At 50.6% G+C, this 23,673-nt stretch overlaps 1 long non-coding RNA gene across 3 annotated transcripts in view; it reads right to left on the reverse strand.

Annotated features, from left to right (window-relative positions):
- LOC140409539 (uncharacterized) overlaps positions 1 to 23,673 on the reverse strand; it is a 206,444-nt gene that overhangs the window by 92,102 nt on the left and 90,669 nt on the right. For 2 of the 3 annotated variants that reach the window (XR_011940379.1, XR_011940380.1), the window contains exon 1: positions 22,796 to 22,950. The exons of the other annotated variant lie outside the window; for it this stretch is intronic. This is a non-coding gene — a long non-coding RNA (uncharacterized lncRNA). Of the gene's footprint in view, positions 1 to 22,795; positions 22,951 to 23,673 lie in introns of those variants that run through there. 3 annotated transcript variants of the gene reach the window in all.

Raw genomic sequence — 23,673 nt, forward strand, 5'->3', positions numbered from 1 at the left:
TCTTGCGGGGCGGACTTAGAGAGGACGGCATGCGCGCATGCGCAGATGACGTCCGTTATGCGGCGCCGGCCGCGTCATCTATGCGGCGCCGCTTTTACGCGGGCGACAAGGCCTGGCGCGTATAGATGACGCGGCCCCGATACTCCCCATTGTCAGGGCCCGAATCGGTCGGCACCTGGGCCTTGCCGCGCCGTCGTGAACCTTGACGAAGGGCACGCTGATTACAGCAGCGAATAGAGCCATCAGGCAGACGAACCAGGAACGAGCGGGGAGCTATCTGTCGGAGAACCTCAGCAGTTGTCGACCAGCCGCCCTCCGGAAGGTGTATGCGGACATTATCTCCAGGCGCCAGGGCAGGAAGATCAGTCGCCTGAGCATCATGTGTCGCCTTTTGTTGCTCACACTCTTGTTGCATCCGCCGAAGTACCGGAGCATGGTCGAGGTCTGGGACGTGAATGGACGGCACCGTGGTACTGAGGGTGCGACCCATAAGCAGCTGGGCCGGCGACAGGCCCGTGGAGAGTGGGGCCGAGCGATAGGCCAGCAAGGCGAGGCAGAAGTCTGATCCTGAATCAGCAGCCTTGCAGAGGAGCCTTTTAACGATATGGACGCTCTTTTATGCTTTGCCATTCGACTGAGGATGCAGAGGACTGAATGTCATGTGTGTGAAGTTGTATGAGCTGGAGAAGGAAGACCATTCCTGACTCGCGAAGCAGGGGCCATTGTCTGACATCACGGTGAGCGGAATGCCGTGGCGAGCAAAGGTCTCTTTGCAGGCCCGGATGACAGCCGATGACGTGGTGTGGTGCAGGCGTATGACCTCTGGATAGCTGGGAAAGTAGTCGATGATGATGATGTAGTCCCTGCCGAGCGCATGGAACAAGTCCATGCCCACCTTCGACCAGGGGGACGTGACCAACTCATGGGGCTGAACGGTCTCACGGGGTTGTGCCGGCTGAAACCGCTGACAGGTGGGGCAATTGAGCACAGTGTTAGCAATGTCCTCACTTATTCCCGGCCAGTATACAGCCTCTCGGGCCCTCCGCCGGCACTTCTCACCGCTGAGATGGCCTTCGTGCAGCTGTTCTAAGACAAGCCGGTGCATGCTGTGTGGGATCACGATGCGGCCCAGCTTCAGGAGGACACCATCAACGACTGCCAAGTCGTCCCGAACGTTGTAAAACTGTGAGCATTGTCCCTTGAGCCACCCGTCCGTCATGTGGCGCATTACACGTTGCAAAAGGGGGTCGGCCGCAGTCTCACGTTGAATGTGGGCCAGGCGTGCATCAGTGGCTGCCAGATTGGCAGAAGTGAAGGCTACATGTGCGTTGACTTGGCAAACGAACCCCTCAGGGTCGGACGGTGTGTTGACTGCCCTGGACAGAGCGTCTGCTATGATGAGGTCCTTACCCGGGGTGTAGACAAGTTGAAAGTCGTACCTCCAGAGTTTGAGCAGAATGCGCTGGAGGCGAGAGGTCATATCGTTGAGGTCCTTTTGAATGATGCCAACCAGCGGGCGATGGTCAGTCTCCACGGTGAACTGGGGAAGGCCATACACATAGTCGTGGAACTTGTCAACGCCAGTCAACAGGCCTAGGCACTCCTTTTCAATCTGCGCATAGCGCTGCTCTGTGGGGGTCATGGCCCATGATGCATAGGCGACTGGGGCCCATGATGAGGCGTCATCTCGTTGCAGGAGGACCGCCCCAATGCCGGACTGGCTGGCGTCAGTCGGGATTTTCGTCTCCCTTGCAGGATCGAAAAACGCCAGTACCGGGGCGGTGGTGAGCTTGACCTTGAGCTCCTCCCATTCACTCTGGTGGGTAGGAAGCCACTGGAATTCAGTTGTCTTCCTGACAAGGTGCCGGAGAGCTGTAGTGTGGGAAGCAAGGTTGAGAATGAACTTCGCTAGGAAGTTGACCATTCCGAGAAAGCGTAGCACTACCTTCTTGTCTGTGGGCTTCTGCATGGCTGTGATGGCTGCCACCTTGTCGGCATCCAGCCGCACACCCAACTGGGAGCTGTGGTCCCCCCGGAACTTCAGCTCGGTTTGTCCAAAAGAGCATTTGGCTCGGTTAAGACGCAGGCCCTAGTCCCGTATCCGTTTAAAGATGCGCTGGAGGCGACTGATGTGCTCCTGCGGTGTGGTGGACCAAATAATGACGTCGTCTACATAGACGCGAACCCCTTCGATGCCCTCCATCATCTGTTCCATGATGCGATGGAACACTTCAGAGGCCGATATGATGCCAAATGGCATCCCATTGTAGCAGTATCTGCTAAATGGAGTGTTGAAAGTGCAGAGCTTCGGGCTGGACTGATCCAATTGAATCTGCCAGAAGCCCTTTGAGGCATCAAGCTTGGTGAATATTTTTGCCCGAGCCATCTCGCACGTGATCTTCTCACGTTTGGGTATGGGATAGTGTTCCCTCATTATGTTGCGATTTAAGTCTTTCGGGTCTATACAGACCCGGAGTTTGCCAGAAGGCTTCTTGACGCACACCATGGAGCTGACCCATGCAGTTGGCTCCGTGACCCGGGAAAGCACTCCTTGGTCCTGAAGGTCCTGCAGCTGCTGCTTGAGGCGGTCCTTGAGGGGTGCTGGGATCCTGCGAGGTGCGTGAACTACCGGGGTGGCATCCTGTTTAAGCCGGATTTTGTACGTGTAGGGCAGTGTGCCCATGCCCTCGAAAACATCCTGGTTGTGCGTGAGGATTGAGTTGAGCTGCGCCCTAAAGTCTGCATCTGGGAAATCGGACGTGCCTTCTGGAGAGAGTGTACATGCCAAACAAGGTGGAGGATTTTGCACGCGTGTGCGCCTAGCAGAGAGTCCTTTGAGGAGCCCACAAATTTGAATGGTCGTGTGGCTTTACGTGATTTGTGTGTCACTTCGAGCTGGCACGACCCCGTGGCGGGGATGATGTTGCCATTATAGTCAACGAGTTGACAGTTGGATGGCAGAATAGGTGGTTTAACCTTCAGGGTCTGGAATGCTGACCATGGAGGAGATTGGCGGAGGCACCAGTGTCCAGGCGGAATCTGATCTGGGATCGGTTGACCGTCAGGGTGGCACACCACTCGTCCGGATCAATGCTGTGCACTGACAGCGGCTGGTGCATTCGACTCGGGGACAGCTTGTTCTTGTTGATGACAGCAACGCGGAAGGGCTCCCTGTCCTCAGTGTCACTGGTCTGTGTGAGGTCAGGATCGGACTCGGTGAACGTGGGTTTAATTGCCCAAACGTTTCTGCGAGGCTGGTTAAATGGGTTAGAGTTGGCAGGCTGAGCTGCTCAACAGCAGGTAGCGTAGTGGCCCAACCTGCCACAGCGTAGGCATTGTTGCACTTTAGCAGGACATTGCCGCTTTAAATGGGCGGAGCCAGAGTTGCCGCACGTCGTGACGTCAGTGTGTTCGTTGCGCGCATGCGCGGTGCGGTCTTGTGTAGTGCGCGCCTGCGCATCGCGTTCCTCTGCGTCAGCGTCCCCTCTTTTGCCGCGTACAAGCGCGGGAGTCCTCGGAAAGCGCCCGAAATGGCCGGCCTCCTCCAGGCTGCGGCCCGGGAGGTACTCGATCTTCTGGACCTGCTCCGCCTCGTGGGGCCCGTGCCGCGCCATTTCGGCCGCCTGGATGTGTGAGTACCAGCTGGTGGCATTCTCATGGAGGACGCAGGTCTCGACAGCAGTCACCAGGGTGAGTTGCTTGACCCGAAGGAGCTGCTGGCGCAGGGCGTCCGACATGACTCCGAAAACTATCTGGTCACGTATCATGGAGTCAGAGGTGGTCCCATAGACGCAGGACTGCGCGAGGATGCGAAGTTGTGTTAAGTAAGACTGGAAAGGTTCGTCCTTACCCTGCAGGCACTGCTGGAACAGGTACCTCTCGAAGTTCTCGTTTACTTCAACGCTGAAGTGTTCGTCGAACTTCAGGAGCACCGTCTTGTATTTGTTTTTGTCCTCGCCGTCCGCAAATGTAAGGGAGTTAAAGATGTGGGTGGCGTGTTGCCCCGCTGTGGAGAGAAGAAGGGAAATCTTCCTGGTGTCCGATGCATTCTCCCTGTCTGTGGCCTCGAGGAAGAGTTGGAAGCGCTGTTGAACAGTTTCCAATTAATCTAGAGATTGCCAGCGATTCGGAACAGCGGCGGCGGGTTTGATGTTCTCCATAGTGCAGGACAGCGGATTGCTGATGCGTTGCAGGTAGGTCTCACAGGCGCTGGCTTGCGTCCACTTCTGGTATCATGTCGTGTTGGGTGTTCTGGTGTACAAACGATCCAACACGGCTGGAGATGGTGTAACTCAATTTTATTTACTACTTAACTATAACAGCACACTGCTAACTTGGGTACGTGCATTACCAGCTAATCTGTGGACCCTGTCCTATTACTATCTGGGTGAGGCACTCAGCACATGGTGAATGTCTGAGTGGCAGGCTCTGAGCACGGTGCTCTGAACTGGCTGCTGCTGGAATGAGCGCGAACTGTAGTGTCCCCTGTTTTTATAGTGCATGTGCTCTCACTGGTGATTGGCTGCGATGTTGTGTGTGCGTTGGTTGGTCCTACTGCATGTCCATCAGTGTGTGTTTGATTGCACCATGATATGCTGATCTAAATATCATGTCAGTGGAGATAAGAATCCTGTCAGTCGAGAGTAGTTGCCACAGTGGAGACTCACCTTCAGTCCTTCGAAATCCTGCTGCATGATATGTCAAATATCCTGGTTAATTTGGGGAGGTGGAGCCGGAGAAGGATTTTCCATACACCCAGTCCCTCAAGAGATGTTGAGGATAAATTCTTGGCTGAATTTGAGAACTGGCTGCATGTTTTCACAATCTCGATTTGTTGAAAAGGGCTGGAGATGGCTGGATGTGACAAGACTATAGATATGTCAGGAATAGATATAGAATGACTAGGGTAAGAGTAGGGCCAGTCAAGGACAGTAGTGGGAAGTTGTGCGTGGAGTCCGAGGAGATAGGAGAGGTGCTAAATGAATATTTTTCGTCAGTATTCACACAGGAAAAAGACAATGTTGTCGAGGAGAATACTGAGATTCAGGCTACTAGTCTAGAAGGGCTTGAGGTTCATAAGGAGGAGGTGTTAGCAATTCTGGAAAGTGTGAAAATAGATAAGTCCCCTGGGCCGGATGGGAATTATCCAAGGATTCTCTGGGAAGCTAGGGAGGAGATTGCTGAGCCTTTGACCTTGATCTTTAAGTCATCTTTGTCTACAGGAATAGTGCCAGCAGACTGGAGGATAGCAAATGTTGTCCCCTTGTTCAAGAAGGGGAGTAAAGACAACCCCGGTAACTATAGACCAGTGAGCCTTGCTTCTGTTGTGGGCAAAATCTTGGAAAGGTTTATAAGAGAGAGGATGTATAATCATCTGGAAAGGAATAATTTGATTAGAGATAGTCAACACCGTTTTGTGAAGGGTAGGTCGTGCCTGACAAACCTTATTGAGTTCTTTGAGAAGGTGACCAAACAGGTGGATGAGGGTAAAGCAGTTGATGTGGTGGATATGGATTTCAGTAAAGCGTTTGATAAGGTTCCCCACGGTAGGCTACTGCAGAAAATACGGAGGCATGGGATTCAGGGTGATTTAGCAGTTTGGATCAGAAATTGGCTAGCTGTAAGAAGACAAAGGGTGGTGGTTGATGGGAAATGTTCAGACGGGTGTCCAGTTACTAGTGGTGTACCACAAGGATCTGTTTTGGGGCCACTGTTGTTTGTCATTTTTATAAATGACCTGGAGGAGGGTGTTGAAGGATGGGTGAGTAAATTTGCAGATGACACTAAAGTTGGTGGAGTTGTGGACAGTGTGGAAGGATGTTACAAGTTACAGAGAGACACAGATAAGCTGCAGCGCTGGGCTGAGAGGTGGCAAATGGAGTTTAATGCAGAAAAGTGTGAGGTGATTCATTTTGGAAGGAATAACAGGAAGACAGAGTACTGGGCTAATGGTAAGATTCTTGGCAGTGTGGATGAGCAGAGAGATCTCGGTGTCCATGTACATAGATCCCTGAAAGTTGCCACCCAGGTTGAGAGGGTTGTTAAGAAGGCGTACGGTGTGTTAGCTTTTATTGGTAGAGGGATTGCGTTTCGGAGCCATGAGGTCATGTTGGTACAAAACTCTGGTGCGGCCGCATTTGGAGTATTGCGTGCAATTCTGGTCGCCGCATTATAGGAAGGATGTGGAAGCATTGGAAAGGGTGCAGAGGAGATTTACCAGAATGTTGCCTGGTATGGAGGGAAGATCTTATGAGGAAAGGCTGAGGGACCTGAGGCTGTTTTCGTTAGAGAGAAAAAGGTTAAGAGGTGACTTAATTGAGGCATACAACATGATCAGAGGATTAGATAGGGTGGACAGTGAGAGCCTTTTTCCTCGGATGGTGATGTCTAGCATGAGTGGACATAGCTTTAAATTGAGGGGAGATAGATATAAGACAGATGTCAGAGGTAGGTTCTTTACTCAGAGAGTAGTAAGGATGTGGAATGCCCTGCCTGCAACAGTGGTGGACTCGCCAACACTAAGGGCATTCAAATGGTCATTGGATAGACATATGGACGATAAGGGAATAGTGTAGGTGGGCTTTAGAGTGGTTTCACAGGTCGGCGCAACATCGAGGGGTGAAGGGCCTGTACTGCACTGTAATGTTCTATGTTCTAAGACTTGTCCATCTGCTGCGGCCTGGGTCTCTCTTCACCAGAACCTCTGGTAGATGACACGACAGAGGTGCAGAGGCTTCTGGGTGGAGCCTTGATGTTGCTTGACAATGTTGTCTTGGTTTTGGTCTTTTTGAGCTCTGTGGATAGCTATATTATCTTGTAGCCCATCATTAATCCTGAACAGTTTTTGCCTTGTGATTGTACTTCTGGGTGTATAATTTTGTCTTTCATCATGACAAGGGTATGTGATATACGAGCACAGAGGCGAATGTCACCTGTTATCCTGCTGATCCTGTTATCCTTTGTAAACCAGGGACGTCTATTTATCTGTGATGGAATTTATCCAGCAGAATGCTCTGGCAGTGGGGCGAGGGAGACATTAGTTTAAAGTGTGGTACTGTTTGCATTCAATGTTGGTCTTGCTGTGTGCTAGTGGGGGAGTTAGGTGGGTAAGGGGCTCTACCCACCTAGGTTCTGATCCTGTGTCAAATCCAAATCCTTGCCATTTAGTGTTTGCAGTACGAAGATATTTTCCTATTTGTGGACTGATAATGGGGCTCCTTTGTTTCATTGGGGAGCATGTTGGAGTGGTTATATGACTTTAGGGTTGTGTTATATTTACCCGGTCCTCTTTTTGTGTTGTAAACCTTTCATTTTCAGTGAAGGAGTATTTTTTTCTTGGTACCCTTTGCTTTGTTTATGGATGCAGAGTGGTGGACAGGTGGTATGATACAGAGGTGGTGGGTATGGCTTCTAAATCCTCACGGTGGGTAAGGGAAACCTTCCATTACATCTTACGGTGTTGCAACATTCTTTTTGCACTTTTGCTATTGTGGGGTTAAAGAATCTTTGATAGCTTTCTGTTAGGTTCGAGACAGACATGTATTTTGCGAAAGATAGGGGGCGGAATTCTCCATTCCAACGGCAAAGTGCCGGCGACAACGGAGGATCCGTGGGTGGTTCATGGCAGGACAATCGGTGCAAATCCCTCACCGATTCTGATACCGGTAGGGGGCTAGCACAGCGACACATGAACCGCCTGCAGACCGTGCGGAAAACGGCCGGAGAATCGCCGGGTCCCAAGCCGCGCATGCGCAGAGCTGACAACCTGCACCAGAGAACATGGCGCTGGCTGTGCCGGAACACTAACTGCCCACCCCGACCCCAAGCCCCCACCGCCCCCCCCCCCCCCCCACCACTTCCCCCAGCGCTAGCAGAAGCTCGCCCGGCCAGCGGTACGAATCCCGGACGAATGTGGCAGCGCTGGACACTGTCCGCAGCCGGCACACCGGGTTCCCGACCATTGGGACCACACATGGCCCACGCCATTGGGGACTAGGCCCATCGGGGCAGAGCATTGCAGGTGGGCCAGTCGATAGAGGGAGTGGAGCATCGCGGACCGGAGTCAAACCGGCACCTGCCACGATTCCGCCATCAGAATCCATTCACCGCCCGATCGCCGAACCCGATTTCGGCGTCAGGCTACGGAGAATCCCGATCAGGGTTTATTGCTGTTGGTGCCTCCGCCCTTGCTGGGGCTGAGGGAATTATTTACTGCTGCACACCCGAGCATGGTCAGTCTATCCTTGGTTATCCTGCTTTTCTCAGATAGGTTTTTAAATATTTTCATGGCTATGTGAATAGTGACAGCAGTTACTTGATAATTTGACTTCTGGAAAGGATGGCAAGTATGTCATTCTGTTGTTAGGGTCTCTTTGATAATGGGTAATGGGCGGAATCCTGTTGAGGGTGGGACCCGAGTGGTGACCTTGAATGCCTGGAGCTAAAGGGGATCTTAGGGTACTGAACACTGTTTGATTGTATATGATCACATTGTGGATCCTGTATGGTGTGTAGCTCTGTCTTTGTTATCCTGTATGCGTGGCTGTGCACCGTTTTGCATTGTGCTCATGGCTCTGTCCTGTTTTTGGTTATCCTGGTATCCTCCACTATTTTGCAATACACCTTTTTTATCCGTGCGAAAAGGGGATCTTGATTATAATAACTACAATTGATAATATGATACAACTGTCTTAGTATTTGCCAGTGTTTTCAATTATGGGCACTATTTAACCATCGTATTGCGCCCAGCTTGAATCTGGGTGCGCTGGTTAAATAACGGGAAAGGCCAAAATGAAGATTCGGACCGGACGCAAATCAGTATGCTATTTAACTGGCCGGCTCTTCATGGCAAGTTCTGCACCACGCCCAAATATGGCGAGCATATCATTAGCTTATAATTGCATACATTTCCATCTCATTAGTCAGAAGTTGAATAGCCATTTCCATTTTTCGGCACGCAGCTCAAGGGCACTGGAGCTGCTGCCCCAGTGCTTTGGGGTTGAGGGGGGGGCGGAGAGAACCCCTCAGGGGGGTTGGGCTTATTCAGGGGGTTAAGCGTTCCAGTCAGGGGTCACCCCTGCGCCAGGGAGGGAGGTTGAGGAGCTTTTTGTATGTGAGCCTTCAAGCCACCTTTAAATATTGTGGACACTCATAACAGGGGTAACAACAGCTGTTGTCTGTCTGTCGTAACAAACACCTCCAGAACAGAGTCCTGTTCTTGGTCATTTGCTGAAGGTCAATTTAACTCCCTTTGACTGTGAGCAGCCTCTAGCTTCACAGCTGAAAACTATTGCTAATGAGAAATTAGCCTTGTTAGTTGTGAGAGAACGTCACAGCTCTCAAGTGGTGCTGCAGGTTGTGTTTGCTCCTGTTGGTCGCTGCAAATGCCTGAAGGCAGTAGTTTTGTTTGCTGCCACATCTTTTGCATCTGTGGCCTGGAGTAAGGAAAGGGAAGATGTAAGATAACCTGGTGCTGGTACTAGAGAAACAGCAGGGAAGTGTGCACAGTGAGGTTTGCCAGCACAACTGGCTCAGTGGGTGACACTCTGCGAGAAGGCAGGGCATGTAAGGGTGGGGGAGGCTTGGTGGATTAGACAATCCTGGGATGGAAGCCCTAACTGATTGTACATCTCTATCCTTCTCCAATTTCTTACATAAATACAAAATATGGCTGGCTATGTCGGTCCCGCAGAGATTGCCCTCACAGTGCTGGTGGCAGCTCAGGTGGCCAGACACCGGAAAAGGTGGTAACAGCATCGACGCGGGCTGGAGGTGGCACCCCATGTGCAGGGGGCCACCGCACACCCCAAAGAACCGGCCACCTAACAGGCCAAGGAGGACCCCAGAAGGACACCAGCGACAGCACAAGATGTACAGGCATTGTTGGTCTTTTGAGGAGATGATGGACAGCAGATGTTGCAGGGGACTCCGTCTCAACAAAAAGACAGTGCGGCACCTGTGTCATGTCCTCATGGTCTTGGCACCCCGTGGAGGAGGGCACCCACACCCGGTGGCCGGGAAAGTCATCGCAGCCTGAACTTCTATTCAACCGGTTCGCTCATGGGCTCGGTGGGGACTTGTGATGTCACAGATGCCCTGCATGCCTGGGCATCAGACTATATCAACGTTGAGCTGGATCACGCCCACCAAGATGCCCGGGGTGCAGGATTCTCTGTCATTGTCAGGATGCCCCGGTCCAGGGAGTAATTGATGGCATGGATGTAGCCTTGCGGAGACCGGAGCTTCGGGGAGGGCCCTTCGTTAACAGGAAAGAGTTTCACTACCTGAATGTTCAACTTGTGTGCGACCATTGCTTCTGGATCATGCACTTGTGTGTACGCTTTCCAGGAAGTGTGCATGACAGCTACATCCTGGGACACTCGGAGATCCCTAGTGTCTACGAGGACCACCCCAGGATGATAAGTTGGCTCTTGGGGGATAATGGGTACCCGCTGAGCTCCTGGCTGATGACACCAGTACAGAGGCTGGAGATGGAGGCGGAGACCCGCTATAACGAGGCCCATGTTGCTACATGTGCTGTCATTGAGCGGTGCATCAGACTGCTCAAAATGATGTTCCAATGCTGGCACTGCTCTGGCAGTGCCCTGCAGTATTGGATTTGTTGTATTGTCATGTGCAGCCAAGTACAGTGAAAAGTATTGTTCTGCGTGCAGGCCAGACAAATCGTTCCATACATGAAAACAAACATAGGACATACATAAATACACAATGTAAATACATAAACACAGGCAACGGGTGAGCATACAGAGTGCAGAACTCAGTAAAGAAGATGTTTGAAGAGATCAGTTCAGTCCATAAGAGGGTCATTCAGGAGTCTGGTAACAACGGGGAAGAAACTATTTTTGAATCTGTTATTGCATGTTCTCAGACTTTTGTATCTCCTGCCTGTCATGATATGCAGACATGCAGATAATGATATACAGACAGACACAGACAGGCATCTAATGAACATAGAGAACAGGACATGACCAATGAGCAGGCAGGACACTCAGGGGTTGTATCTCACTACAAAAGGCACGAGGTACACACACTCCGCCTCTTTCCACATCAACAGAGTGGGTCAGGGTGTATGTATAGTATCACACCTCCAGCACATGGCTAAGAGCTAGTCTGGTTCAGTCAGACAGAGTAACCACACTTAGGTTAGCAGTGAGTCGAACTCATAGAGAACTGATCTAACTGTGCTACTGGTTCAATAAATCAGATTGAACTAACTTCAAGGTCTGGAGTACCTTTTGGTTAAAGCTGCATCCAGCTGCAGCCTGTGTTATCCCAGAGTACATAACACAAAACTGCCCAATGGAAGAAGTTGGAAGAGAGAATAACCCAGGTGGGAGGGGTCTTTGATTATGCTGCCTGCTTTCCCCAGGCAGCGGGACGTGTAGATGGAATCAATGGATGGGAGGCGGGTTCGTGTGATGGACTGGGCAATGTTCACAACTCTCTGTGGTTTCTTATGGTCTCTGGCTAAGCAGTTATCATACCAGGCTGTGTTTCAACCAGATAGGATGCTTTCTATGGTGCATCTGTAAAATTTGATTAGAGTCATTGTAGATATGCTGAATTTCCTTAGTTTCCTGAGGATGTATAGGTGCTGCTGTGCTTTCTTAGTCGTAGCGTCGATGTGGGTGGACCTGGACAGATTGTTGATGATATGCACACCTAGAAATTTGAAGCTGTCAGCCATCTCCACCTCAGCACCATTGAGGCAGGCAGTGGTTTGTGTGATATTTTACTTCCTGAAGTCAATGACTAGCTCTTTAGTTTTGCTGAGATTGAACATTAGAACATTACAGGACCTCGATGTTGCGCCGACCTGTGAAACCACTCTAAAGCCCATCTATACTATTCCATTATCATCCATATGTCTATCCAATGACCATTTAAATGTCCTTCGTGTTAGCGAGTCCACTACTGTTGCAGGCAGGGAATTCCATGCCCTTACTAGTCTCTGAATAAAGAACCTACCTCTGACATCCGTCTATTTTTATTTCCCCTCAATTTAAAGCTATGTCCCCTCGTGCTAGCCATCACCATCCGAGGAAAAATGCTCTCACTGTCCACCCTATCTAATCCTCTGATCATCTTGTATGCCTCAATTAAGTCACCTCTTAACCTTCTTCTCTCTAACGAAAACAGCCTCAAGTCCCTCAGCCTTTTCTCATAAGGGGCAAAATTCTCCTACCCGCCCCGCCACATTTCTGCCCCGACCGGCCGGCGGGAGTCTCCGCAACGCCGGCCGGTCAATGGGGTTTCCCATTGTGGGGCAGCCCCACGCTGTCGGGAAACCCCCGGGCGCCGGCAGAACGGAGACTCCTGCCGGCGGAGAATGACGCCCAAGATCTTCCCTCCATACCAGGCAACCTCCTGGTAAATTTCCTCTGCACCCTTTCCAATGCTTCCACATCCTTCCAATGATGCAGCGACCAGAATTGCACGCAATACTCCAAATGTGGCCGCACCAAAGTTTTGTACAGCTGTAACATGACCTCATGGCTCCGAAACTCAATCCCTCCACCAATAAAAGCTAACACACCGTACGCCTTCTTAACAACCCTATCAACCTCGGTGGAAACTTTCAGGGATCTATGTACATGGACACCGAGATCTCTCTGCTCATCCACACTACCAAGAATCTTACCATTAGCCCAGTACTCTGTATTCCTATTACTCCTTTCAAAATGAATCACCTCACACTTTTCTGCATTAAACTCCATTTGCCACGTCTCAGCCCAGCTCTGCAGCTTATCTATGTCCCTCTGTAACCTGCAACATCCTTCCGCACTGTCCACAACTCCACCGACTTTAGTGTCATCCGCAAATTTACTCATCCATCCTTCTACGCCCTCCTCCAGGTCATTTATAAAAATAATGAACAGCAGTGGCCCCAAAACAGATCCTTGTGGTATACCACTAGTAACTGAGGGAGAGATTGTTGTCATTACATCAATCCACTAGGTTCTCTAACTCCCTCCTATACTCTGACTTATCGTTGTTTGAGATCTGACCCACGACTGTCGTGTCATCTTGTAGGTGGAGTTGGAGCCAAATTTTGCCACACAGTTGAGTGTGTATAGGGAGTGTATATAGCTTGTAGGGGGCTAAGTACACATCCTTGCGGGGCCCCGGTATTGGGCACAATCGTGTCGGAGATGTTGTTGTTTATCCTTACTGACTGTAGTCTATCGGTCAGGAAGTCGATAATCCAGTTGCAGAGTGAGGAGCCAAGTTCTAGGTTTTGGAGTTTTGATGTGGAATTATAGTGTTGAAGGCAGAGCTATAGTCAATGAAAAGGAGCCTGACATAGGAGTCCTTGTTGTTGAGATGCTCCAGAAATGAGTGTAGGGACAGGGAGAAGGCGTCTTCTGTGTACCGGTTGTGGCGGTATGCGAATTACAGTGGATCAAGGCATTCTGGGAGCACAGAGTTGATGGGTCTCATGACCAACCTCTTGAAGCACTTCATAATGATCGAGTCAAGGCCACCGGGCGGTACTCGTTGAGGCACGTTGCATCATCTCCTGCGCCCGTAGCCATTGGGACTCCTCCAATTGGCTGTGCACTTGCTGGAATGTCGTTGACATCACCTCCTGAATCTCACAGCTGTGCCCTGTAACTGCATCAGCTCTGGGGGAATCTTGTCAGAAGCTCAGCATCTGACTGGAACTCAGCTCAGTCCTGAGATCCAGCAGACTTCCAACTGCTGACTCCCTTGGGTGTTCCTACCTCCACCTGATGTGCATCTGCAACTGTGTGGTACCCACCAGACTGTGCGCCAGAAGCCTGACCACTAATGTCGCTCACCGAGGTCAGTGTCTCTGCGCTAGTGGAAGGTGGGAATGATAGCTGTGATGCATCGATGGTGGTCTTGGTGGAGCTCTTCTCTGAGGTGGTCGCTTGGGTGGCGGAGGGGAATGATCCTGGATGGCCCAGCTCCATCAGATGGTGATCCTGAAAGTCAATGGACATGTGGTCAATGAGAGGGAAGAATCGTTTTGTCTGACATGAACAATACAGTTCAGATAGCTCACCTGGGCGACGGCGCAGTGGATCCTCACCTCTGCGCCGCAGGCCTACCTCGCTGTCGGTGATTGGTCTCTCCCGTGATTTCCAGGGCCCATTCCGCATAGGTACTCTGCCCTCATCTCTGGTACTCTCCCCCCGCCCTGGCCCTTTCCCTTTTATTCTGGGCTATCTTCTCTTCCGGGGACAAAGAGAGGGCATTGTGAGCCGCGCGCTTGATGGGTCGAGGGTGGAGGGGTCTTTAGCAGGTGGCATGTGTGGGCACCGCATGTGGACATGAAGGGGTTGTGCTGGTGGGTGCCAGTGTGTTCTGAGGAGCAAGCACAAAGATCGGATGTGGGGACGATGCAAGGTGTCAGTCAGTGATTTGTGGGGTGGGGGTTATGGAATTTGAGGGGCGGCAGGCAGACCTGATGCCAGGAGAGAGGTGGTAACTTACCCTTGCAGCTCGGTGAAAGTCGTTGGTCTTCTTCCTACATTGGGCGGCGGTCCTCCTTGTCGTGCTGCATGCACTAACGGCTGCTGCCATTGCTTCCCAGGTGGTATTGGTGGCCCTGCTGCTGGTCGTTCAATCCCCTTGGTGTACAGGATGTCCCATCTCACATCCACAGCATTGATCAGCCTGGCCAGCTCGGCATCCCCAAAGTGAGTAGCAGGTCTGCGCGCTCCCATGCTTGTGTGTTGACTGGGAGTGAGTGGTGAGGGAGTGTTTAAAAGCTGCTCTCCCTTGTTAGCGGCAAGATGCTGAGGTGCAAATCCAGCGTATCAGAGGACAAGACAGCCAGTAATGGCGAGAAGTTCGTGGGGGCTCAGTTCTGGCACTAAGTGCCACTCAGTATGTGCCGCGATCTCACCAACCTGGCAATCGAGAAACACCCCGCCAATCACAGCCAAAATAATGGGCAGCACGGTAGCATAGTGGTTAGCACAATTGCTTCACGGCTCCAGGGTGCCAGGTTCGATTCCCGACTTAGGTCAGTCTGTGCTTGGTCTGCACATTCTCCACATGTGTGCGTGGGTTTCCTCCGGGTGCTCCGGTTTCCTCCCACAGTCCAAAGATGTGCAGGTTAGGTGGATTGGCCATGCTAAATTGCCCTTTGTGTCCAAAATTGCCCTTAGTGTTGGGTAGGGTTACTGGGTTATCGAGATAGAATGGAGGTGTTGACCTTGGGTAGGGTGCTCTTTCCAAGAGCCGGTGCAGACTCGATGGGCCGAATAGCCTCCTTCTGCACTGTAAATTCTATGATTTTAATATTTAGAAATGTTTCCGTTAAATCGAGCCCTACACATTGAGTGATGGTTATTCTGTGGTCTACGGGATTTGGAGATTTGTTGCGACATGTGATAAACTGTGAAATAGAAAATCTGCAATAAAACATTTTCCAAAATAAAGTAGAAGTATTCTTTACATAAGAATATAAATTTCTTATGAGATGAAAAGTCATCCTCAACTCAATCAAACCTTTAGACTTTGGTACGTTACACGCTTCTCTTTCTTTTAATTCATTTTATGTTTACTTACCTTTCATTACTTGATCATAGATCATAGAATTTACAGTGCAGAAGGAGGCCATTCGGCCCATCGAGTCTGCACCGGCTCTTGGAAAGAGCACCCTACCCAAGGTCAACACCTCCACCCTATCCCCATAACCTAGGAAGCCCACCCAACACTAAGGGCAATTTTGTACACTAAGGGCAATTTATCATGGCCAACCCACCTAACCTGCACATCTTTTGACTGTGGGAGGAAAACGGAGCACCCGGAGGAAACCCATGCAGACACGAAGAGAACGTGCAGACTCCGCACAGACAGTGACCCAAGCCGGAATCGAACCTGGGACCCTGGAGCTGTGAAGCAATTGTGCTATCCACAATGCTACCGTGCTGCCCCCTAGCATTTGTTCCCAGCTTCTCTGAAGGTTTTCAAACATGCAGGTGTATGGTTTTGTGGGGCATGGTTTTGCACAGAGAGCTGGCTGGGGTGCGAAAACCGGTGTGTAGCTCTACAGCTGCACAGCTCAGTTTCCTCTCCAGGTTCTCTGGCACTTTGCACAGAAAATCTGTGAGCGCGGATTTCGTATCATAGTAACGAGCCTGATAAACGCGGCAACGCCAGCTCCACATAGATTGGGGCCCGTCTGCGCTAAAGGGAAACTCCGCCCACCACTCCCCTACGGACATAGGGAACCCACTCCACACAAATATTGGGCAACCCTCCTCCACACATAAGGAGAACCCCCAACACCCCCAGCGGGGCTCCACAGAGAGCCTTCCCCTGTCACAACCCCAGATATTGCCAGGTTGCCAGAGACAGAGCCAAAGCACCTGCATTCTGCATGTCCCTCTCCCAGCACAGGGGGTATACCTGCCTTTCCGTACCCGGGGATCCCCCCAACTACCTATTTTTCAATAGCTGTTGTAAACCTTGCCGACATGAAGTCACAGTGGTGAGGGTGGAATACTTTATCTGCCGGGAACACATTGCAGGGAAGCTCTTTAAATACTTTTAAATTTATTTTAATATGGCTCACACACTTCCCAGCGGGCAGAAAGCTTACATCACTGGCGGGGTGACAGGGAAAATTAGAAAACAAGATCTTGCCGGCGAGATCCCGTTTTCCGATTCTCACGAGACTTTGCGCCCACTTCACCGTTTGCTCTCACAGCGAACGCGGTCCAAAATCACCCCCGTGGTCACCAACAGACTTCTGAAATTCCACCAAATCAACCCATTTGTTCTGTAAGAGATTAAACTATGCATCCACATGGGGGGCTGGATTCTCCGTTTAAGGGACTATGTCCCCACGCCATCGTGAAAACTGTGGTCTTTTACACCAGAAAAACTGGCGTCAAAAGGCTACAGATTCACAACCTTGCAGGGGGGTAGCAGGCAGCTGTCATGGAGCTCACAGCTCCAGCTGCCGATACGACCCCCCCGCACTCCCGGGTCAGAGGGCACGCATGCGCACGGCTCCATGGCAGACTCAGGCCATGGACCTGGAAAGCAGAAATAGTGCCCCGGACCGCCTGCACAAAAAAACCCAGTCCCGAATGAGCGCCCCCCCGCCCCCCCGCCTACCAATCGACCCACCCCCGACTGTGGCAGCCACGGACTGAGTCCGCAGCCGCCTCGCGAGTTTCCCGAACAGCAGGACAATGAGTGGTCCATGCCATTGGGAATTTGGCCGGTCGGGGTGGAGAATAGTGGGGCAGGCCTCTGGCAATGCCCTCTTGTGATGGATAATCAGCGTGGCGTACTCCATGAGTATGCTGCTTTTTGGGGGGGCGAAGAATCGCTGAACCGGCACCGGCCCTGATTTCATGCGGGAAACAGGATTCTCCGCCCCGTCGCCGAACACGATTTCGGTGTCGGGGAGCGGAGAATCCAGCCCAGGGTCTTAGACCATCCATAATCTAATCCACATTCAACATGCAAAAATTTACTTTTCAAAAGGTGCCGTCAGTTGGAATCAGGAGCTAGGATCCTAGTTAATTCTTTTGCCCCCTCCATAGGGATGCTAATGCTAGTGGAAACCAACTGGCACCATTCCAACTGAGACCAGTTTATAAAAATCACCAGGTATCAAGCTTGGAACTTTCCCGTTTCACACCAGGTGATACTTAAGTAGTAGTAGAAAAGCATGAAGATAGGCATATCTTAATTATTCAACCAATAATATTCATACATTGGAGAAGGTTCAAATAGTGGCAAAAATGTCTAGAAAGCATGGGGTTCTATATCAGAGGGATACATTTGTTCTCATAGCTGAAGAAAAGATGAAGAGGAACATGATCCAACTTGCTAAATGCTTAGAAAAATGAGTCATGCAAACAAGCAAGTTGTTTAACCTAGACTCAGAACATGATTATAAAATTAGCAAATCTCAAATAAAACTTAAAATTATCAGGATTTGGAGAGTGACAAATATGGGAAGATTCTTTAATTTTTTATTTTTTTAAAATATTTTTATTCGCCTCCTTTTTCACATTTTCTCCCACATTTACACCCATCAACAATAAACAATAATCAGCAAGATATGTCAATCCCCATAATAACAACAATCCCATCCGCCCACCAACCCCCAAACATCAGCCCACATGTTTACATAAACAAATGACAAAAAGGAATCAGGGATTACCCGTAGTCACCCTTAATCTACACAGCCTTCCTCCCCCCCACCACCCCCCCCCCCCCCACCCCAACTAATGTTCGATGTTATCCAGTTCTTGAAAGTGCATAATAAATAGTGCCCATGACTTGTAGAACCCCTCCGAGCTTCCCCTCAGTTCGAACTTAACCTTCTCAAGGGTCAAGTATTCCAACAGCTCCCCCCACCACGCCAGGGCACTGGGTGGAGAGGCTGTTCTCCATCCCAGCAGGATCCGCCTTCGGGCGATCAACGAGGCGAAGGCTATGATATCTGCCTCCGCTCCCGTTTCCAACCCTGGCTGGTCCGACACCCCGAATATGGCCTCCTGGGGACCCGGGTCCAGTTTCACACACACCACCTTGGAAATTACCCGAAACACCTCCTTCCAGTACTCCCCTAGCTTTGGACAGGACCAAAACATAGGAACATGATTCACAGGCCCCCCCCCCCGCAACGCTCACACACATCCTCTACTCCTTCAAAAAATCGGCTCATCCTCGTCCTCGTGAGGTGCGCTCTATATACCACCTTCATCTGTATCAGCCCCAACCTCGCACATGAGGTGGAGGCATTCACTCACCGGAGCACCTCACGCCAGACCCCCTCCTCTATAACCTCTCCCAGCTCTTCCTCCCACTTTGCTTTGATCCCTTCCAGTGGTGCCTTATCCTCTTCCAGAATAGCTCCGTACACCGCTGACACTGCCCCCTTCTCCAGTCCCCTTGTCGTCAACACCTCCTCCAGCAATGTGGAGGCCGGTTCCTCTGGGAAGCTCTGTATCTCCTTCCTAGCAAAATCCCGAACCTGCATGTACCTAAACCCTTCTCCCTGCTCTAGCCCATACTTCGCTTCCAGCTCCCTCAATCCTGCAAACCGACCCCGAAGAAACAAATCTTTTAGCGTCTTAATCCCCTTCTCTTCCTATTCCGAAAACTTCCATCCCACCTCCCTGGCTCAAATCTGAGGTTCCCCCGAATCGGCATTTCCCTTGACCCTAAACCCAACCCGAAGTGTTGGCGAAACTGCCTCCAGATTTTCAATGAAGCTATTATTACCGGACTCCCTGAATATTTCCCCGGAGCTATTGCAAGTGCCTTCAGCCCCGATCCCCTGCACAAACTCTCCTCCATTCTGACCCACTGAGAATCCACCCCTCTGACCCAGCTCCGCACTTTCTCCACATTCGCCGACCAGTAGTAGTACAACAAGTTCGGGAGACCCAAACCCCCTGCCTGCCTTCCCCTCTGTAGCAGCACCTTTCTCACTCTGGCCACCTTCCCTCCCCATATGAATGAGGTAATCCTTCCCTCAATCTCCCTGAAAAAAGTCTTTGGCAGGAAAATCGGTAGGCATTGAAAAATAAACAGGAATCGCGGCAACACATTCATTTTAACCGCCTGTAACCGACCTGCCAGTGACAGAGGAAGGCCGTCCCACCTTGCCAGATCGGCTTTCACTCTCCCCACCAAACTAGTGATGTTGTACCTACGGAGCCTCCCCCACTCCCAGGCAACCTGCACCCCCAGATACCTAATATGAGTCCCTGCTCTACGGAATGGCAGCCCCCCCACCCCTGCCCCCACCCCCGGCCGAGACACCACAAAGTACTCACTCTTGTCCAGGTTCAACTTGTACCCCGAGAAAGACCCAAATACCCGCAGTAGCTCCAATATTCCTCCTATCGACGCACTCGGCTCCAACACATACAGCAGCAAGTCGTCGGCATATAAGGACACCCTATGCTCTATCCGCCCCCCGCACTATTCCTTTCCATGCTCCCGAACTTCTCAATGCGATGGCCAACGGCTCAATCGCAAGTGCAAACAGCAGGGGGGACATAGGACATCCCTGTCTAGTGGGAAGATACTTTAATTCAGCAATTAATTCTGTTTGTATTAATTAGGATCTGTTTTTAAAAAAATACTGCATGAATATCTGAGCAATGAGATTAGGATGCAAACGGGACATATGGAGAAAAACAATCTGAGGATTTGAAGATATATGAATTTTTGGGACCATGGAAGAATACGACAAAGATGCCAATAAATCTAGGGTGTGAAATGGAGGATATTCTTTTCAGCATATTCTTTCCTCCGCCGGGTCGGAGAATCGCCGGGGGCTGGCGTGAATCCCGCCCCCGCCGGTTGCCGAATTCTCCGGCACCGGATATTCGGCGGGGGCGGGAATTGCGCCACGCCGGTTGGCGGGCCACCCCCAGCGATTCTCCGGCCCGGATGGACCGAAGTCCTGCTGCTAAAATGCCTGTCCCACCGGCGTAGATTAAACCACCTACCTTACCGGCGGGACAAGGCGGCGTGAGCGGGCTCCGGGGTCCTGGGGGGGGCGCGGGGTGATCTGGCCCCGGGGGGGTGCCCCCCCGGTGGCCTGGCCCGTGATCGGGGCCCACCGATCCGTGGGTGGGCCTGTGCCGTGGGGACACTCTTTCCCTTCCGCCTTCGCCACGGTCTTCACCATGGCGGAGGCAGAAGAGGCTCCCTCCACTGCGCATGCGCGGGAATGCCGTGAGCGGCCGCTGACGCTCCCGCGCATGCGTCGCCCGGAGATGTCATTTCCGCGCCAGCTGGCGGGGCACCAAAGGCCTTTTCCGCCAGCTGGCGGGGCGGAAATTCGACCGGCGCGGGCCTAGCCCCTTAAGGTTGGGGCTCGGCCCCCCAAGATGCGGAGCATTCCGCACCTTTGGGGCGGCGCGATGCCCGACTGATTTGCGCCGTTTTGGGCGCCAGTCGGCGGACATCAGGCCGATACCAGAGAATTTCACCCATTTTCTGGGAAAATACAGATTAAACTTGTTGCTAACTCTAGACAAAATAAAACTTCATAGAACAGTGGGCGGAAACCAGAACACCTGGACAAAATCCATGCAGATGCGGGTAGAACATGCAAACTCCACACAGCCACCCAAGACCGAAATTGAACCACAGTCCCTGGTGCTGTGAGGCAGCAGTGCTAGCCACTGTGCTACCCTGCCATCCTTACTGGAAATATTATTTTGAAGGATTACTTTATACTGCTGCAAGATGCAATCTTATATGTCATCCTGTTGAAATAGCATGATTGTGTTTCCTTATTTACTTGAATTATTAAAAAGACAATTGGTCTTACTTAATTGCTTGTGGAACATGAAACTTAACAGTGATAAAGTATAATGATCAGAGTACAGCTACAAATTATGACAGCTGCTTATTTGAGAAATGTCTGTTTAAAATCTTTAAAACTACCATAAAACAAATATACATGCAGTCACATTTTTGATGACTCTGCTCGATTATTTGATTTAGAATATCTAAAGATCAGACTGGGAGAGTGGGCAAAGAAGTGGCAGATGGAAAACAATGTAGAAAAGTGTAATGTTGTGCACTTTCGGAGGAAGAATAGAGGCATAGACTATTATCCAAATGAAAAAAGGCATCAGAAATCAGAAGCACAAAGGGCCTTGGGAGTCCTAGTTCAGGATTCTCTTGAGGTTCAATTGGCAATTAGGAAGGTAAATTCACTGTTAGCATTCATGTCAAGAGGGCTAGAATACACACAGTGTGGCAGTGGAGTGAAAAATCACTGCATTTTCACTTACCCTTTCCTAACATCTGCTGTCTCAGCCACACGAGTTTCAAGAAGCAGCTGTTACAAGTGTCAGAGACTTCCTCCAAAACCAACTACACTTCAAAGGGCTTCAAATCCCTTCACAGCCTTTGAAATGCAAATCTTCCATTCAATTTCATACAGAAATATATTACATTAACCAGTGATTGACAGTGTTAATATTCCAGAGACAGGTGATTGGTGGATTTTTGATCTATCTTTCCCTTCACACTTGAATGCATCTCCATTATCCTGCTTTGATGTCAACCACAATGTTTATAAACACTCTTCCTATGATTGACAGTTCCTCACCACATCGAAAGCAGCTAAGTGATTTGACTTCCTCTTTTTCACAGAAGTGTGCATGCTGTGGGGTGGGGGGAGGGGGGCAGTGGTGACTCATTATTCCCATGGTTGGAGGGGAAGTGCTGACTGCCCCTACTTTCCAGCGGAGGGGAGGAGGGCAGTGTGGGAGGAGGGGGTCCGCCTCGGTATCAGGCCCACCACTAAAAATGACGGCCCAATACCAGGATTCCAATGGAATTCCACGTGATTTCCTCCATGCATAAATGTGCATGGTAAAGAAAAGCAAATTGCACCTGTGCGCCGCTCCTAGCGCCAGAGGACACCAGTCGCGAGTCTCCGCTGGAGGAAGCACATAGTCTCCGGAATGGTCTTTAACTCTGTTTCTCTGTCCACAGGTGCTGACAGGCCTGCTGAGTATTCCCAGCATTTTCTACTTTTATTCCAAATTTTCAGCATCCGCAGTATTTTCATTTAATTTTAGTGAGATAGCAGAGAGCAGCTGTTATGCTCACAAACATGTCTCAGTATGAGAGTTATGGGGCTGGATTCTCCGCACCCTGACGCCAAAGTCGTGGCCGGCACCGGGGCAGAGAATCCATTTTGCCGCATGAAATCGGGACCGGCGCCGGTTCCCCGATTCTCTGGGCCCCGAAAAGCAGTGTACTCAGAGAGTACGTCGTGCCACGTATCCCCTACCTGCGGCCATTGCTGGAGGCCCGCCCCGCCATTCTCCGTCCCCAACTGGCCAAAGTACCGATGGTCATGCTGGTCGGGATACTAATGTGACGGCTGCGTACTCAGTCCGTGGCTGCCCTGGTGGGGGGCGGACCAATCGGAGGGTCTATTTTTATTGTCCAGCTCCGCGGTCTAAGTCCGCCATGGAGCACGGCGCAGCCGCTGGAGGTCGCCGCCATGCGCATGCGTGTCCTCCGACCTGGAAGTGCGGGGGCCCATATCTGCAGCAAAAGCTTCTGGATTTACGCCAGGTGGCCCCCTGCAGGGCTAGAAATATGTGGCCCTTTCACGCCAGTTTTTCTGGCGTGTAAGTCCACAGTTTTGACGACGGTGTGGGGATGTAGTCCCAAAAACAGAGAATCCAGCGCAAGGTTTTCAGAAGATTGAATAAGAGGAACAATCAGGAGAAATGAAATGATCAGAAATCAATTAAAAACTTCTTCCAATGAGTTCTAATTAAAGCCATGCAAAGGCATCTACTCTGGATTATTAATAATATGTAGCTTAGGCAAATATCTTGAGTAACAGGATCAGATATTGCAGAAAAGATTACCTCTTTTTGTCAACTTGAGAACTAGAATCTAGATGACTGGTTGCTCTCTTTCAACTACAGGAAGTTTAAGATTAGGGTTTGCTCAGATAAGGAGTTGGTTTTCATATTTAGTCATATGATATTTTTATGTTATTCATGATTTCATTCCCATGTTCTGAAATGTTTATCCACAAATTGTACTCCAAATGTTATTTGTACAAATTTAATTTTAGAGCCTGTAGTAATAGGCTTTGTTGATTATGATTTAATAAACTACCAAAGTCATATTTTGACAGTGTTTAAATAA

This window comes from Scyliorhinus torazame, chromosome 3, assembly GCF_047496885.1.
Source record: "Scyliorhinus torazame isolate Kashiwa2021f chromosome 3, sScyTor2.1, whole genome shotgun sequence".
NCBI classification, from domain to species: Eukaryota; Metazoa; Chordata; class Chondrichthyes; order Carcharhiniformes; family Scyliorhinidae; genus Scyliorhinus; species Scyliorhinus torazame.